At 37.8% G+C, this 16,826-nt stretch overlaps 1 pseudogene; it reads right to left on the reverse strand.

The window, feature by feature from the left end:
* Positions 1-1,135: 1,135 nt before the first annotated feature.
* On the reverse strand, positions 1,136-3,006 carry LOC149010595 (adenylate isopentenyltransferase 5, chloroplastic pseudogene; annotated as a pseudogene).
* Positions 3,007-16,826: the final 13,820 nt, after the last annotated feature.

The following is a 16,826-nucleotide window of genomic DNA, read 5'->3' on the forward strand; positions in this document are numbered from 1 at the left end:
TTGTACTTAAAGAGTGCTGGGGAGCCACAAGTTCAAATTGAGAATCCTAACATGCATGATGATGGACCATATGCTTTAGACTAATTAATTATACAGTTGTGTTTGTTAAGGTAATCATGCTTAGTACTTCTATAATATTATAGAAAGGTCATCAAAGCAGGTTAAGCATGTTTATAGAATTATACATTGAAAAGGTGGAGTTGGGACCTAGTGGTACTCATACAAGCTATATAGTAATGTTCCTCTCTTTTGCCTGCTATGTGTACATAAGAAATAATCTAATCTGATATGAAGAAGCTAATTAAGCTCTAATTACATACGACTCTCCACATCTGTGTAGGACAGATGATATGATATCTTCTGTTGGTGGTGGTGGGGAATTTTATTTCTTAGTCCATAACTAGAGTGGTAGGGCAATATTCTCCACAAATTAGTACCTTTAAAGTTGAATGGTCACCAAGCTTAACAATCCAAAGTGAAAAGTCTTTGACCACACCTTTATCACCTAGAGATTGTTTAAGTATTGAGAACTCGATTTGTAACCTATTGTGTCTATATTAGTATAGAAAAATCAATATTCAAAACCAAACAGACAATCCAAAGTTCAAGTTCATAAAATCAAGAACCAAGATATTCACACCCTTATTTTCTCTCTCTCCATCAAAGTAAAATAGCACAAAAGCATTCTGGTGAGTTCGATTAAACTCAATAACTCATGGTGGTCTAGTGGTCCTCAGCTCACTCCCAAGCAGTTTGGTAGCCCCTATATCCCATGTTTTGACCTGGGCATGGGATCACTATTAGTTTATGTGGATTATGCTAGGTCTTCGATGGTGCTATGTTGATGGGGCCAGTGCTTGTGCTGGTAGTTCATCGAGCTAATGTTTGCATAGGTCGAATTTTAAAGTTCGAACATTACCTAGCAGGGGACATAGGGGGTCACTATCCATTTCTGTGGATTATATTATATCTCCGGTGGAGCTATGCTAATGAGATCAGTAGTTCATGAGACTAATATTTGCATTAGTCTGAACATTATATAGTGGGGGTAAGGACGCCATTACTGAATTTATAAAAAAAAATCAATTAAACTCTTAACACTTCTTAGAGTTTTTTTTTTTTTTTTTTGGGTAAACTTACACTTCTTAGAGTTGGGATTTTATATCCGCAAAGATGAAAAATTACATTCCTCTCATATTCTTACATCACACGCGTTTAAGAAAGAGACACCCATAAAAGTACTAAATCATTCCTTTCCCTCAAAACAAAGTTGGTACGGAAAATAGATGCACGCATGCGTCTGACCTCTTAGCCCGGATTTCTAAAATGCTTCCGAGCCCGTACGGCGCAGCCACACTAACACTCATGACAAGAAGTACCTTTTGAACCTTCTAGTTTACGCTCTCGATCCCATCTCTCTCTCTCTCACTCTGTAAAAACAAAACACAATAAAAACAAAAAAAAAAGCTAAAAAGGCATATTCGGACACGTGTTGTTCTTTCATGGTGCTTGCTTTTGAAGTTGCAGATGATGATTATGTGGGGCCCATTTGAATCTAGCGTGTCGCTGCAGCAACTGCGGTTGCAAAGCCAATGGACGCAGTGGAAATTGGCACTGGGATGGTTTTCATGCCAATGGTGCGATTGGCATCTTCATGGCGTTGCTGCAGGAAGCTCCACACGATGGCAGTGGCTGGCCCCACAACCTGCTTCTCCCATGCCACGTCCACATCTCCTCCACTCTTTAGAAACACCTCCGTTGCATCGAGCCTGTGTATGTACCATCCTAACAAATCCCTCAGCCTATGAATTTTTGACAACTGGCGCCATGCTAGCCTACTGGTATTGGACTTTATCTTGTCTAAACCAGCCAAAAGAAGTCCCGTCCGGGTTGGTTCGTCATCAACCCCATCCAACTCGGCTCGTAAAAACCGGTCCATCTCGGGCATACCAATGGCACGCCATATTCCACGGCTGTAATCTGCATGCGGTTTGAACATCATTCTCACCTCATCAACCAAACCAGCCTCAACCATCCGGTCGACCCGGTCGGAAACAAACGAGTGAAGCACAGGCAACGCAACATCAACCCACAAGAAACAACAATCATACTTGGACCTGAAAAGGAGATCGTCGTCCTCCACCAGTGCTTCTATAAAGGAATTGGATCCCCCAACGATTATTGGGAGAAGATTCCGGTCAACAATGGATTCCACGGCCAGCGATGCTTGCCGGCGAAAGTCCCCGGAGGAGAAATCTGCATCTGGGTTTATTACTCCTAACAGATGGTGAGGAATTCCCTGCTGCTCCTCTTGGGTGACCTTGTTGGTAACAATATCAAGTCCCTTATAAACTTGCATTTTATCTGAGTTGACAATCTCAGATGAAAACCTGTTAGCAAGATCGATGGAGAGTCTTGATTTTCCGGTACCTGTTGCACCCATCACGAACACCACCTTCTCCTTCCGGCGAGTTGGCTTGAAGTGTTCCCTACTAATGATGCCGGTGGCTGAAGGGATGAAGAAGTTTTGAAAGGACTGATGAGCTTGTTTGCAAGCTAAAGAGAAAGAAACCTTCATATTGAAAAAGAAAGAAAACTCACAACTACAACCCTCTTCAGAAGTAGAAATTAAGCTATACTGAGAGAAAGAGAATAAAGAAATAGCTAGAAGAACAAACAAGCTAGTATCTTCTTTCTGAACTTAGCACCACATAAAGATATAAGGATTGAAAGCATGAGCGGGTGGAATAAGATTGACTGTTCGAACATTCGAAAAGACAACAGAAGAACTGGAGCAGTTCCTAAGGAAGGCAGAAGAGCAAATGTAAATGAGAAGGGGAGTCTTATATATATGGGTTTATCTCTCTTATGCTTCATGATTAAGCATATAGCTCCAAACCCACTTAGGTTAGTGATGGAAACTCAGGCTGGGACATGATTAAGGAAAGATAATCGATAAGACAAAGGAGGAAACTTGAGGCCAAAGAGGTATTAAGCTTCATGACCTTTTTTTAGTACAACTTCATGTTTTTAAGGATATTTTTGGTCTGATGTTCTTATAGGAGAACCAATAAGCGTCAGTCGCATGTAGTTTTCAAAAGCAAGGTCCTTTAGTGCTCTCAGGTACTCTTTTATTTTTATTTTTTAAAAATATATCTGTGGTGATCAAAGGTGACTTTGTTGCAGGACAGAATATAATGCTGATTCATTTAGGGTTTGGATCCGCTCCTAATGCAATACGACAAAAATGAAAAACAAAAGAAACATTCTTTGCAACAAGAAGAAAAAATATATATTTTACATGGTTTATATCATGAGCAGCACATATGGCTGAGGTTACATTAAACCTAGATATCATGGATCATAAATAGGTTATAAAGACTGAGACAGCACAGAGTAGGCCTTCCAAGCAAAGGAACCAAAAATGTCATATCTCTCCATTGGAATGAAAATCACATGCAATAAGATTATAAAGATGCAAAACATCCACTAGAACTGGTCGGGCAACAATCAGAACAGTTGTTCCTTGCCACTGTAGAAAAAGCATTAAGGTAGTTGAATCTAAAAAAACTAACACCATTGTATATATCTTGGAGAAACTGCTGAAGAACTTCAGGAATCGACAAAGATTTCTCCACCACAATATCACTAAGCCCACCCCATTGATCCACCATTTGTTCACAATCAAGCAATGATACGATTTTCACTGAACACACTACACTCTTAGTTAAGTGGTGCAAGTTTGGTCCTTGGCTCGACCTAGTCTTAGTGCACCCTGAACTCAAACTTAACAGCTTCTTGGCTTAAAATTCTAACCATGAGAATAGGTCAATATCAAGTGCTTGACCCGGTGTGCCTGTCCAACCGTGTCACTCCAAAAATAAAAAAAAACTAAACGTGCAAATCCAAGAATAGAATAAATTCAATAAGCACTAATACCAAATCTTGACTTACGGATTTTCATACTCCCATTGATACTATATGAGCGTTTCACCTTTGCTTTTGAACCCTTTATCTTCTTCATTCTTTTATTTTTCTCCACACAAAAGGGATCTATATAAGCAAGAAGAGAAGAGGGGATTATAACCAATTATATAAAAGGTTGTTTTAACTAAGAGAATGAATGGCAGTGCCACCAAATTATTTCCCACCACAAGAACACTTCAACAAGGAAAGGAAAACGATACTGAAAGAACAAATTTGCTGTTTACTTATGAAATATTTTTCTTCCACGTGTTGTTGCCTTAGTAGTCTCTTTAAATGGTGAATATCATTATCTAGGAAAGTGGAACTAGGGATGAGGTGGTGGGCTCTTAGCCAAAGAGATTTTTGTTTATACCAAAGTTTCATCATATATATAGACATGTTGTATACCTAAATTATCTAATTTGGAAATTCTGCTTAGCTTTATGAATCAAACTAAAATAAGGGAAGAGAACATTAAGTTATAGACGGAAATGTGAATAGGATTGTAAATAGATAGCCGAAATTCTCTCCTGAATCTATATTCATATCTGTTTAGGGCTATGTGAATCCTATTCTATAGCACTAATGGAACATAATTCAAATTTTCATGGATTTTGACTAATTCTTGTCACTGGGATCAACTTTTTAAGGTCATGTTTGATTACTTAGAAATGTTAGAAAATGAAGTAAAATAGCTATAATTGATAATTATTCTTTGACACTTAAGAGAAATGAAGTTAGCACAACAAAAGGGAAGATGATGCTTATGTGGAGATTACTCACTTCTGATTTTATACATGAGATAGGTCATTAAAAAATTCAATTAAAAAATATTCTCCTTGTATTTTACTATTTTATCATCAGCATCACCATGATCATCATCATTAGAATGTTGAAGATGCAAGGCATGCTTTGACCTAGGTCTTTTATTGAGTTTATCAGACTGAGATCATACCATTATACTAGAACATATCAGTATTTAATGCCTTAAAAGCCATGCCTGGCCTTGGCTTACTTTTACTACACGTTTACATATTTATAAATCCCATCATCCCATCAAGTTGTGAAGATGTGTTCCTTGACTATGATGGCCGGATGAGCTCTCTCCATTTAAAGAAAAAGAAAGCTTCCTTGTATGGCCAAATTCATAAATCAATTAAAAAAGAAGTGTGGAACCCAATAATCACTTGAGAGAGATAAAAAGGAGAAGCTCACTTCCAGGTTCCACCATTATAAAGCTCTTTTTCCATTTCTTCTTTTGTAATGGTCTTCTTGCATCAGTAATACTATATATAGTCATTCAATCTTATCATTGGCAGAAGGCCATTAGAATAGCTCTCAAAGCTTTCACGTCAACCAAAAGCATTTCTCTTTATTTTGGATTCACCTTCATCTTTATTTGCTTCTCTATCCTTTAGGAAGGAATCATAATAATTTATCTCTAAGCACACAAAATACTAATCATTCATGTCCAAGTCTCATAATGCTTTCTTATGCTTTTGGAACCCCATTTATAAAGTCATAGAAAGAACCCTAAGCTCGTTTTGCTTATATTATCTTATTCAAGGGTCGGTTATACTTATACCATGGGGGACCCATCTTCTTTAGATTCCATGTGACCCCACTTTAAAAAGCCACGTGGATCATTCCACTTTTACATGAGGAATCCCCTTCATCATTAGTGGAGGGGTTCGGATGTTAATAACTAGCTTATCAAGTCTAATCATGAATAAGAATCAATATATCAAGTTTTACAAATCTAGTCTTTAAGACCTGCATTAATTAACAGTGTTGATTCTCTACATTATATTGGATTAGCAAGTGGGTTAGTAAAATATATACTCATGCTTAGATTCTCTAACACCAATCACACAAGAACCACTTTGGGTTTTCAAAATGTAGAAAAGGTTCTCTATAAGTAGAAAGGAGCTAGAAGGATGATGATAACATCAAAAGCTAACAATTTGAGATCTTTGAAAGCCCTTCTTAGTTTTGTCCAGATCTACCCAATCTTAGCCCAGCCCATCATAGTAAACCTAAGTTAAGGTAGCATGGGCCTAATTTCAGCCAAATCTTGTAAGCCCAAGATTGGCCTAGCTGGGCCCAACTAAACCCATTAATATTGCTCCTTCCACTTTCCATATACAAGAAAATGTTGTATACCTTTTAATGTACCAAACTAGTTGTATTTTGTTGTTTTTGTATCAACAAAAAAAAATATATATATGTTGACCAGTTTACCCCCTAAAAGAAAAAAGAAAAAAAAATGTTGACCAACTGCATAACTTTGTCAACCATGGTTCTTTCATGGTATCAGAAAATGTATCTAAACTTAGAGACAAGTATGGTTTTGGATTAGAATCAACCTTTGAATTCCTCTCAGAAAAGCAATAATTTGATTGTTTTTTCCTTTGTCAAACAAGTTGAAATCACTCACCAGATAAAACCAGATAGCTTCTGTTGTTTATGAACAACAGGAAAGGGCATATATAATTAGTCAATTCTCTTTCTTTGAAGAAGAAAACAGACACACGGAACTCAACTTTGACCTGCAATTAAGTTCACTCACAGAAGTTAATTTAAAGAGTCTGTAATACCTGAAACTAGCTAACATGTTGACAACTGAGATACATTCACACACAAAATAGTAGCTCGAAGGTCAGTTTTCTTGAACACCGACCAATGCATGTGTTTAACACATTGACTATGGAATTCAATTGAATGAGCAAGTAAGAGCGTTGAATGGAAAATTATTTAATTCAAAGTTGAAGAGCTCAGTTTCATAAAATGAAACCAGAAACCGAGTTCTGCAGTGTTACATGATATGTCATGGATTTCAATTGGGTTTCTTCACAACTGAAAAAGATAGGAAACGTGTGGTTCAAAATTGTTGACAAAATTCATTCTTGTTGTTTTAGGTGGTTTTGCACGGTTTTCAAACCATCAGATGCACGGTTGCACCAAGCAGGAGGATTCTGTTGAAGGAGAGACGACATTGTAGACATTGTGCCACGTGTCATAACATATGTCTTCAGATGGCATTCTATGTTGTATACATACGATCATTATGATCACTATGCTAGATGTCTTCCTGTCAAAGGAAGAACAATGTAGTCTCCTGATGAGACCCATCTTTAAATAATAAAATATTAAAAATAGAGATTTAGTGGGTCTCATGTAAGTCTTGTCCCTTACTATGTGGTTCAAAAACGCCAGGGGAGAACATTAGATGCGGGTGGGTCAAACCAAAGGTAGATTCTATGCATGTATTAGGCACATGGCAGTTGAACCCAAGCCCTTGTGACCGGCCAAGGGCCCACAGAGAATAATAGAATTCAACCGGAAGACTCATGATCGAGAACTTCTCCCGACTATGACCACAATGAATGGATTTGTAAAAAGAGCTTAACACCTAAGGCTGTTTGACCTAACCTATGAAATCTCTCATGATTCTAACCCGAAAATTCATATTGTAGGTCCAAGAACTTGAAATGCGGGTAGGAGGCAACTGCAGGCCATCCAGATAGAAACCATTAGATTGGAACCTAAACCAATGGAAGTAGATAGTAAAGATGATGAAGCTAGAGAGTTGTAGAAGTTCGAAAGAAGATCTCTCTTGAACGCTGATGGATATGGAAGATGGACTAAGAGTTCAATGGCGGCATGTTTGGAAAGTCCCAAAGATCAGGTAAAACCTCCCTTATGTGTGGTTTAAGTGTTAGAGCTGAGTCAAGGGGAAAACCACCCCCAAAATTGCTCCTAGAGCAATTCCAGGAGTCAAGGTTGATTGGGGTATGGATTTCCCAGGGTGACCCTACCTAGGCGACCCATGCCTACTGCCAGAGGTAAAAAGGGCAGTTTGGAGATTTCGACGATTAAACCCCCCCCCCTATTTAATAATTTCTTCGACCTAAAACATGTTGTTTCACCCCTAAGTCGTCAAAGAACTCATGGCAAAAAGGGAGAATATTGTAGAGATCATCCAGAGATTATTCCGTTCACCCACTAATTTTTTACCAGTCTTGAGCGCCGACCACCCCACACTGCTGCCACGGGTCACTCGGCATCAATACCCACGCTGATAGGATGTGATATGATGGGGTTTCTAACTAAACTCCACTAGACTTCCTTGTCATGACATCTAATAATCATGAAAAATGTCGACGGGTATCATAGAATTGTGTCACATACCACCTCCGCTAATGTCCCGAGGCAAAACACCCAAATAGGTATTCCCCAATTCAAAATCACAATTTACATTCACATAGCAAGAAAGTTCAATCACATTTTCAATTCATAAATCAATCTAAGTCCATAAGGTTACATGTTGATTCATATATCAAGTGTGAACATTAATCACTTATATACTAAAATTTCAAAGTCATAATAATCATTGTTAAACCCTAAAACAACAGCATGCAAACGTATAAGCAATTTCATAACAACCAAGAGTAACAATGGTTATGTGCAAGTGAACGTCCTCACTTTGCTATTAATTTCCAACCTTGTAAAATAAGTCAAAGAGCATTTTCACGCTTCCCAAAAAGTCCTATTAACATGTTGGTTCAAAGTTAGAAATAACCCTAGCTAGAGGTATGACATTGAAAAGAGAAACAAACAACCAACACTGCAGGGTGTGGTTGGTTGGGTTGGCTGCCTAGGGCAACCAGGGCAATCAATCAGGGCATGAATTGGTCACATGGGCTAGTCACCTGGGGCAATCAGGCCAATCAACCAGCCTTTGTGTATGGACAGATTTGACTCAAATTGTCAGAAAGCTTACCTATTTGGTTCTAAACTACTTCAAAAATACTTAGAAAATTCTAAGATCATACTAGAACATGATCTATCATAGTTTAGACATCAAACAAAGCAAAAAGAATGAAAACCAAACAAATCCTATGTTAGATCTTTTCCTATATTGATCCAAAAGATTCACAGATGAGGCAGAGCGAATGGAGATTCACTCTAGAGTAAAGAAGGTAGAAGAATTAAGTTGATACAGTAACTAAAAACCTTCAACTAGGTATCGGCAATAAAAGGAATCAATCATAGAAGAGAACTAGTATGAAAAAGATGAATACTAACCTTTAATAAAGTAAATCACTGTTCGAAAACCTTGATGGATGCTCTCCACACTGTCTTTCACCCTTGAGGAGTGTTCTCTGACTAGCTCTAACGGCTTTAGATCATAATGTCACGTTTTAGAACAAAAAAACATTAAATAAAGCCTCAAAATCAAATTTCAAAAATTGCCCTTTTTCTCCTGGAACCACGTTGGTCGCCTTAATTGGTCGACCAGGGCAAGCAACCAGCCCCTGGAACTTTTGTTCTAGGAGCAAAGTCAAAGGCGCTAAATGCCCAAGCTCTACCCTAGTTCCTATTCTATGCTAAAAAAGAGTCTTACCTGATTTTTTGGGACCTTCTACACGTGTCATCATAGTATACTTGCTACAAAGTATGTCAACGTTCGAGTTAGATCTCCTTCAAAATTATGACAGAACTCCCAACTCAGCATCATGCATCTCCATCTAAATCCATTGGTTCAAAATCCAATCCAATGGTCTCAACCTAGATGGTCCACAATTGCCTTCTTCTCACACTCCGAGTTTTCGAACCATCAGATGCCGTTGCATGTGCCACCTTGCACGGTTGGACCAAGCAGGAGGATTCTGTTGAAGGAGAGACAACATTGTGCCACGTGTCATAACACATGTCTTAGCATGGCATTATATGTTGTATACATACGATCATTATGATCACTATGCTAGATGTCTTCCTATCAAAGGAAGAACAATGTACTCTCCTAATGCCTCCCTACTATACAATAGTGATGAGATCCATCTTTAAATAATAAACTAATCAAGAAAATAATAAATGATAAAAAAGAATATGAGTTCAGCGAAAGCAAATCAAAAAGAATTAAATGATCTTCTTTCCAGTTTCTTTCTCTAAAGTTAGAAAATGTTTCTCATGTTTTTCAAGAAAAGGGGTTCTCCAATTCTTCTCCATACAATGGGCAAACTGTCTGACAACTTGTCTCCTCCGTCCATCAATGGGTGTTATAAGCGTATTCCATGCACTCGCAAGAGCTCCCGCACAGGCTATCTCCATTTCCTATTGCCTGTGTCACATCCTCTTCATACGAGAAGGTTCCTTCATGGGAAACCAATCCATCTTTCGGCGTATATCCTCCATCTGTATAAGCTAATATAACATAGACAAATAAAGGAATGAGTTCTGGTGAACTCAATAAGAACAACAATAATTCTCATCCATATGTCAACATTAACAAAAATGGTATATGATCGTATGCATGAAGTGCAAAGTATAAATGCTAATAGATCTAATTGTGCAAGTCTCTAATAGTTGACATGCTTTAAGATATACATCAGCCCTCCTCTGGGTAGGTCTAGTCACTTTGATCCGACAAGGACTGACTACCTCTGTAGGGATCCTAGGAAAAAGGGTAAGTCCACACCTGGCTCTCAAACCATGGCTGGGGTTAAGTCAACACTCTCTCACCACGACCATTGGCATGAGTACTGGTGCATGTCGAGGTTTCTAATCCAATGCAAGTCATAATGGTGACATACTACATGAAGTCCGGATACATCCCCTATGGCACCAACCAACTCGGTTCAATATCTTTCGCAACCTAGGAATGAGAACCCTCACGGACTGGTTACCACTATTGGACTCCATTCCATAACCCTATGGTCATCCACATATTGTTGGGGCGGAATGCTCTCATGACTCCTCACGAAACCCGGTCCGCTCCTTCGACGTCCATGAGCCCAACCCTAACATATGCAACTCTACCATTGTATGACCAACAATGGACCACTGAGTCTCTGCACGGACTGGTTACCGCTGTAGGATGAAACAGAGTCACATCACCGTCGTCACGGTCATCTGGCTTCAATTCCCCTACCAAAAAGGTAGTAATATGTGGGGTACCTAGCCATGACACTCTAGACTATACCTAGGTATGTCATCCAGTAGTTATGACAATGCTGGAGACATCAGCGAGCATGTGTCCCATACCACAACCCTCTGATATCTCAAGCTAAGATATCTCAATGGAATACCATTTCCATCAAAACCACAAACCATCATCATCATCATACCATATGCATAATTGATAAAGTATATGTAAAGACAATACAAACAGCAAGCATATAATAAGATCAGCATGCTATTCATAGTTACAGAAGTATATAAAATGAAAGTACAGTATTGAAAGACACTGGACTAGCATGTTCAAGTCATTTCATAAAGATGATGTTGTATGTCCTTACCTGTAAATAAGTAGAAATCCTCTAGATTGCAAACCAGAAACAATTATAAAACTTTTACTTGAAACAGAGGATACTTATAAATAGTGTTACAATAATATATAAGTCGAATGAATCAAATTGGACAAAACCCAAAAGTCACTTGGTCACTGGAAACCAGCCGGTCTCTTAAGCTGAGCAACCGCCACTAGTGACCGCCCCAAAATCAATGAGTTTTAGATCCGGAACTCAGGCTTTTGATCATCCGTTTTCAATCCGATTTTTGAATGATCATAGTCCGAATTTCAAACCTAACACTCCCACAACCAAGGGTAATACGAAACCTAACAATCGACACCAATTAAATTGGTTACCCAGAATCCTCCCCTTGATTAGATCAGTCCTTTTCACGAAAGTAAGGTTTCGTTTTCGAACCTGATCTCATCAAGATCATTAAAAAGGTAGGTACTGTAATAGGAAGATTATGAACAACCAAAGAGGGAAAAAAATCTATTTTAATCATAGCCAAAGGTAGATTATGAGTGAGCAAGGGATCACTTACCTCAACCAAATCAGCTAAAAAAGACAAAAGAGCTTCCAACACACTAACAACACTTCAGATCACCTTCCAGCACATCTTCACTGCTGCATAACCACAAAAAATAGCAATCATGAATATAATATTCGTAAAATAGACGAGAGTTGTTGTTTATAGAAGTCTGGGGCAAAATAGGGCAAAACCCCTCAACCAGGACCAAGCGGTCACTTGGGGCGGTCGCTTGGTCCAATCAACCGCCACTAGCAACCGCCCCCTAGTATATTGCTGTACAATGGTGCTTTGCTCAGGGGGTTGAAGTCCAAATACAACCTAATCCTAATGAACACATGGGGGATGTCTTACCTTCATTCCGGACATCTCCAGACATCATTTGCCTTCTAGAGGTCCAACTACCAAGCAATGAAGGCTCTTCAACAAGAGAATCCAGATCCATGGGTTTAAGGTATGGATCATGGACTTCTATCCGAACACTCCACAAATTTACCCGGCTAAACCTTTGGGTTCTCGGACCTGCAATACGGATCCCGGGTTAGAAATACAGGGATTGTTACACAACTAGTACTCCGGGTTCGTAGGTCCAAGATGTAAGTTTGTCGATTTAGGATTTTTTAGGGATTTCACAATTAGAGTATAAGAACATTATTACATCACATTGCATAATCATGACACTTCAAACCATGTTAGTGTATTATGGTCATTACTTTTTGTAGGATATGCATATTTATATGAATTACTTGCCAAGTTCTTCGGGACTCATCCCTCGTGGCTTGTTGTTCTTAGAAGTTTGTACAGGTGAAGAAGAAATTTAGAGTTCGAGTTCAGGGATATTTTCCCTTGATTATACAACTAAGAAAGCAATGGGAGCTAACTATGGCCCGTGGTACGATCCAAGTACCAGTGTGGAGTACTATTACTGCCCTAATCAACAATGATAAGAGATATCTAACCCGAGGATTAGTTTTTGGGATTAAGAGCTAGACATCTTCAGAGGTAATTGTTCGAGCACTGGAGTCGACCCCCACTCACCCTTTCTTTGACGAACAAGAAACAAGCAAATTAAGCAACTGGTTTCAATCGTGGCTCTCTTGAAGGGGAGTTGAACATGGTCCATCCTAATAGTGTGTTTCTAATTAATGAAGAAGCAAAATCTTAAGTGTAAATCATTACCTATACATAGTTCCCTTGTGTATATAGGTCTTGTTTTTGGCATGTTATCTCCTTGTAGCACTTACATACTAGTTAGGACTCCTTGTAAATAAAGCTACAAAGATAATAGGTAATAAGTAGTAGTAGAAAACAAGGGTTCGAGTTGCAAATTTTTTATACAAGTTGGATTGGCTGATCAATTGTAGCATGAGTCAGCTTCACGTTGGCCTGCTGACGGTTCAAATCTTGTTAAAAGTTGCAAGCATGTGAGTCACACTCTCATGGAAACCAGACAGCTTCTGTCGTTTGTGAACCACCAAGGACATGTTTAAGTAGTTTATCCTCTATGTTTTAAGAACGAGATCCTAGCTAGAAATTTGTCTTTGTTGAACACCGGCCAGTGTTAAAGATCTGACCATGGAATTGAATGACAAGAAAGTAGAAGAAGAGGCGAATAGAAATCAAGTCTTCTGGGTGGAGTCTATTCTATATACAGAAATTCTTCTTTTCTGAAGAAGACAAGAGAAAGAGAGGAAGGAACCCACAGAGAGGAAACAAGAAAGAACAGTGATGACAAGTGACAACCATTGTCGCATGTGATGAAGAAGGAAACTAGCTGGGCATCCTTGATACTACTCTGGAGACCAAACCGGGCAGGACCATTGCTGAGTGGGTCCATTGTCTTCTCTTTAGAGCACTTCAATGTATTGTTAAAAGAACATTCGATGTGAGAAAGAGATCTAGGTTTGATTCACTGTTCACACTGAGATAGCTTTAACCGACCAGTGGTTTGGAACAACTCGAGACACATACAAGGGAAGAGGACATGCAGGCTTCTTGTTCTTCTTTTCTGTAAAGGTGGTGGTGCTATCCTAGCTCCTGCGGTTTTGGCTGTCCCCAAATCAAAGTGGGAAGAAGACCAATTTTGTTTCAAGTGTATATTGAATGTTTCGGGGAAACCTAGGGTGGGTTGTTTTGCACTAGCTTCACCTTTGAGCCGTTTCTGGTTTCTTTTCTATCTATTTGGCTCTTCTGTATGTAAAGTGTACGAGGATAGGTTATTGTTTCTTCTGGAGCTCTCTCCATGTAATTTTTTGCTTTTGGGTTTTCACAGATGGCGTTGAACTTGTGGTGGATTTTTATTGAAGACATATTTATCATCTTAGGAATTGTATGGTAATGTTTATGTTTGGTTTTCTTGCTTTTAGGTAAGCTAACAATTTTTCAGTTTTTGTACTTTTTTATCGTTTCTTATTGTTTTTTGTTCTAAAGTCATATATGATAAGGGGAAGAAAAGTTTTCCAAACTCAAAAAGGAAAGAAGAATGAAGTAGAGAAAAATAGGGTTCACACCCTTTACAATTACAATTCTCTGCAATTAACCTTTAGGAGTGTCACATGTGGCTTCAAAAAATCTAATGGTCAATATAAAAACCCATATTGAAAACTACATCTTGTGAATTCCTCAAATTTTTCCAAACTTTTAAATTCTTTTTTTTTTTTAATTGAGTAAACACGCTGAACGGAAGAGGATCCACCGTGAACTCTCAAACTTCATTTTAGACATGCTGAAACAAGGTCATTTACCTAAGGACATGAAGGTTTGGAAACTGCAGAATTTATAGCATCAAACATTGTATAAAATATAATAGATGAATTAAAGAAAGAGGTAGAAGTATTGCACAAAGCGAGTCACCTTGGAAATCTTCTTTCATGGCGTGAGGAAAGAAAAAAGAAAATTGTGGAGAAATTTTAGAAGAATATCAATTGTTTCCTAATATGAGTTTCTATATTGACCATTGGATTTTTTGAAGCCACTTCTCACAATCCTAAAGGTTAATTGCAGAGGATGTGAATCTGAAAAAATATTTGACTAATTTCTGAAGTTTTAAAACAGGAGATTATGTTTTGATATAAAAAAGACAAGAATGCTCCTCATCTTTTCAAGAGATTTTTTTGTTTTTATGTTGTTTCTCAAAGTTGGCTTAAAATTGTGGAAAATTATGAGTTTTTAAAAAAAAAAAATAATAATAATAATATATAGAAATGTTGTCATACAAGTACAACCCTTAATCTCAAACATTTCTTAGATGCACTGCACTACATTCCCTCAAAGATCTAACTTCTAAATCATAGTTAGGCGTACAAGTTTGGTTTTGATTGTTTCAATCCGACTTCTTCCTTGAGTTTTAAATCTGTTTAGATTCAAAATTTTGGCCTCAATGATGGATCAAAGTCAATATATTTTGTCTACAAGATTAGAATCAAAACAGCGTTTGTTATCGTTTTATTATCAATACTAAGGTCAAGGACAGCCAAGCCCCTAATAGTTAAACAAATTCAAGGCTCAATACGATTAGGACGACCGCGAGCTAGGGTTAGGGTAGGGTAAAAGGTCAAAGTTTTCAAGCCCATGAAGGGTTGGGGAAAACTAGACTTATTAGGCCCATCAAGCTCTAGCATCATATATATATATATATATATATATATATATATATATATATATATATATATATATATAAAATTTTAATTTTAATTTTGGTTGAAGTGTAGGATGTTAGGAGTTTCAAAAAAGGTGTGGCTCCAACCGACCTTTATGCTGCTGCTCATACGGATAGAAGATTTTTTTTTTAATTTATAGATGTACCTTGTTGTGACTTGTAGTGATGCATTAACTGTTAGAAAAGTCTTTAGGAGAAGGAGAAAGAAAAAAAATACTTTGAAGAGGAATGGTACCACTCTAGGAAAGTAGCCCCAATATTTAATAAAGTGATTGATATTCTAATTAAGGTACAAAGGGCCCACTAGCCCTTAAGCATTGCGGCCATTACTTGTATTACCATTGGTTGAAGTTTTCCCATGAAAATCTCGGCAAGACAGATGGAGAAACCCTAACCATAGATGACCACCGGCCATGAATTCTCCACAGTCTAGTACACACTTAGAGAGCTAGTCATTAATTAAAAGAGACTGAAAGGAACCCTTTCAGGGTTGGATCACTTTCTAGCATGGTTCAATCATTCACCTCTAACTTCACCAAAAAACAAAAAAAAATTAGTCACCTCTAAGGTGTCAAATTCGTATTCATGAACGATCCAAATCAGGTCCCACTAAACCGCCTATATCCATGCAAGTAGAAAACCTGAACACGACTCATATTCATGCATGAACAATTCAAATCAAGTCCCACTAAACCGCCTATATCCATGCAAGTAGAAAACCTGTACACGTCAATCTAGCAATGTACCATGTTAACCACAAAAATTAGCTAAAGTCTAAACCTTAGCGTCACATTTTCTACAGGTAGGAGAGGGAGATTTGCGTCTTAGCTCATTGTACAGGTCGAAAATGAAGTTTACCTGATTTAAAATCGCATGCATATGCTACATTTTGCGTCGTCTAGCAATGTACTATGTTAATCACAATCAGTAATGGAGTTCAAATCGATCTTTTTTTTCGAAAAGCAAAAAGATTTGTGACTCACTTTGGAAATGTTTTTATTAGGGCCTTTTTGTATGTTAAGTCTCCATCTTAGAGTCCATCTCTTTAAGTTTTGACATTTGCAATAGTTTAGTCTACTTTCAAAATTACAAGTAAAATTTATTTTGCCATGAGTTTCATGATCATAAATTCTTTTTCTACCTCCCCCATCATTGTTCAAACAACCCCCAAGAATAAGATTACAAATAAGAGCAATTTCTATACAAAAGATTTATAGTGTCTTTATCAGAATAATAGAAGTTGTCTTATACGGTTATTAGCCCATCATAAATCATTGTGACATATATACATATATGTGTGTGATTTCTTATATTTTTTTCCCCCTCTACAATTAATGTCATAGTACTACATTGTTAATTTCAATCACTTTCATGAATT

Source organism: Hakea prostrata, chromosome 7 (assembly GCF_041222555.1).
Source record: "Hakea prostrata isolate BN-2017 chromosome 7, UWA_Hpros_2, whole genome shotgun sequence".
Classification (NCBI taxonomy): domain Eukaryota; kingdom Viridiplantae; phylum Streptophyta; class Magnoliopsida; order Proteales; family Proteaceae; genus Hakea; species Hakea prostrata.